Below are 3,246 nucleotides of genomic sequence, written 5' to 3' on the forward strand. Positions count from 1 at the left end.
CAGCAAGTAAGGCATTGGTGACCGCCGGATGTAAAGGTATCATGAGGAAGGATCCTGTGAGGGCTGAGGATGTTAGCGTTCTGACGCAAGCCGTCGCAGTTGGTTGTGTGGGATCAGTGTTTATCCCTTGGAAGTGGGATGATAAGGCAATGCAGCAGTTGCGGGAGGGTGCCTGCACCGTTCGGTATATGCCCGATAAGGCAACCCTCTACGCGGCCCAGCCGCAAAGTTTTGCAAAGGCGCGTTCTGATGGGGTCGCCATGCCAATCATAGGGTTGGATATCTCTGAGGAGGTGATGGATGTGGTGTTGCCGGTGGCATGTCAGCATGCTGAGGTAGCTGTCATCGCTGCTGTGCCTCGCACTTATATCACGCAAGCGGATCCGGCACGTTTGCATTGGCTCCGTGCTGTGCAACGGGACGACCGTTTGAGTGTTTTGCAAGTAGGAACTAAGTTTTGGTTGGTTGTGTTCAGCAATGCTATGTGGAAGCGCGCCCTGGTTAAGGACACAACGCGCGCCGTTCAGTTACTTTAGTGCCTTTTTGAGTGGTGTACCGCCAGCTCACCTAGCGCAATCCGCGCATGAGCTGGGGGGGGGAGTGATCCATCCGCATTTCTTATGTCTGTTAGCACGTCATATGGCGTGACAGCTGTCACGCCAAAACATCTGGAGCGCACAAATTACGTGCCACGACCGAGTTAGTCGCTATCCGCAGGTGGCTAAGCCAACCGAAGGTAGTCAGGCGAACCGCGTATTGATTTAATTGAGACTTTGAGTGTTGCCTGACTAGCGTATAAGGCGCTTTCCGTTGTGATTTGAGGATGTTAGGTTGTCGTTCATCTGTCGTTAGTCGGATGAGCGTTACGCATCCAGGGTAGGGCCGGGTGTGATAAGGCCCGGCGTGGATCAGTCGGTACTTCGCCATAAATGCGAGTGCGAAGAGGCCAAACATTTGTCGTTTGGCTCTCGAAGCAACTCTTCGTGAGCGTATAGACCATTATATTATTGAAGATAATATAATTATAGGAGGGTTGATAGGACTGTTTTGGTGTAAGAACACTGCAATCCTACCCTACCTCGACACGCGCATCAGAGCAGGATAGACAGAGAGTGTACACACAGCATTCCATAAGGTCCGCCCTTAGTGCTCCTACCTCTAGGCTCGACAGGGATCCGTTCCCAGCCCGTCCTCGCCTACTGCGATCGCGCAAATCAAGTTAACGAAGCTGGAGTGAGCCAGCCAAGTCAAGCCGGAGCTTTAAGGAGAGCTCTTATTGTATAATCATCATTACCCCACAGTGATCCATCCGCATTTCTTATGTCTGTTAGCACGTCATATGGCGTGACACGCACACACGTCCCCTTGCATACAACTCCCCCTTTCCCCCCACTCCCCCCCCATCCCCTGGTGTATCCAGGTCCGTGTACTGAGCTACGAGGCGGGAGGTCCGGTGGGGGGCGAGGTGCGCATCACCCGCATATCCAAGAGGGCGGGAATGGACAAGGTAGGCGGGTGTGTGTATGCGTGTGAACGTGTCTGTTGGGTGCGCGAGTGTATGTGGTTTTTACGAACTGTGCGGGGGGATTGGGTGCTGAGGATGCGGCTGTGTGCGTGTGTGTGTGAATATTTGCATGTGTGTGTGTTGGTTGAAGGTAGAAGACATCAAGTACTTGTACGTGTGTATGTAGGTATGTGCGTCTGTCTTAAGAGGCCGGGCTGCAGCGTCATCACAAGCGGGCATATGGGGGTTGCTCGCTCCAGGTGTTATTTGCCCTTCTCTCTTTCTTCTACTGTGTTGGAGGGTGTGGACTGGGGGGCAGCATCAATGGCCAGCGTTTTTGAAACGCGGTGCCGGTCCGTGACTGGACCATGAAAGCCGTGGTGTCTGAGTGGCTGTGTGGTTCTGAAGAGTCAGAGCCGCGTGTGACGTGCGGTGTGCGTCGCGTGCTGGCCGAGTGTGTTTTTTGTACCGTTGCGAGTCTCGTTTTTCCTACCCCACATGTACGACAAAACCCCAGACAAGCCCCCCCAGGCGCATGACACTATCCTAATTCGTGAAGGACTGGGAGGGCTTGGTACCCTCATTTTAGCGCGCTGCGTGTTTGCTGCGTTAACCTTGCCGACATGTAAAACGTCCCTGTCCCATTTTTGCAGTATTCCTGCCTTACTTGCTTCCGACGTGCTGGATTAGGCCTTTCCGTTCCTGCTAATCCCTAATCCCCATGTTTGCGTTGTTTATTTTCATGTTGTACCCACCTTCCTCCCGTCAATTCGCCAACTTTACTGATTCCCAGCTCCCAACCGACTCTGTGTATGCCGCAAAACCTCCTGCCGTACATCGCACGGCCGTTCACAGATCCCGCTGGAGGAGGCTGTAGCGGGGGACATCGTGTCTGTAGCGGGGCCAGGTGGGGCCGACGAGGGGCTTGGAGGGAAATACACATGCACACATACGCATCCTCATAGCACTTCCCCCCCCGGCTCAGGTCGTAAAAGCACAGACACACACTTCCCCACTCTCCACATCACTCCATCACTCTCTACACCCCCCTTGCCTTCCCTCCCCCCTCCCCCCCCACACACTCACTCACTCAGGCGCCGCCAGCATTGCCGACACCATCGCCTCCCCCGAGCTGTCGACCCCCCTGGACCCGGGTCGAGTGGACCCGCCCACCCTTGCAATGGTACGACGTAGCCTGACCCCCCGTGAGGAGGGGTGTCCTACCAACAACCGTGACCTGCGTGAACCCGGTGTCTTTATCTCTCGGCCCATCTGAACCCTCTTAAACCACAAGCCTTCCCGTCTTTACTGTTCGCCCTTCCCCCTCCCTACCTGGCCTCCCCTCCGTACTTGCCCTCCCCAATGTATTATACGGCCCATGTAGTACCCTGCCCTCCATATCTGAAAGCCCCAATCCCCCTGCGGGCCCCCCAAAACACACGCATACACACACACGCCGAGTTCCGCTTGCCTTGTTCCCTAAACCCACTTCCCTTCCGGCCCTCTCCTCTCTCCCTTCCGGGATTCGCGACGTTGGCAGTTGTGAGGCTTTGTCGCCAATAGGTTTAGTGTGTAACCTCTCCCTCCCCCGGCCCTGCCCCCCGTTCTGCCCGGCCCTGCCCCCTCAGGTGTTCGGCCCCAACGACTCCCCCCTGGCGGGGCGGGCGGGTAAGGCCCTCACCGGCCGGGCCATCGGGGAGCGGCTGATGGCAGAGGCGGAGACGAGCGTCAGTCTGAAGGTG

Source organism: Volvox carteri, assembly GCF_000143455.1.
Source record: "Volvox carteri f. nagariensis unplaced genomic scaffold VOLCAscaffold_26, whole genome shotgun sequence".
Taxonomy (NCBI): Eukaryota; Viridiplantae; Chlorophyta; class Chlorophyceae; order Chlamydomonadales; family Volvocaceae; genus Volvox; species Volvox carteri.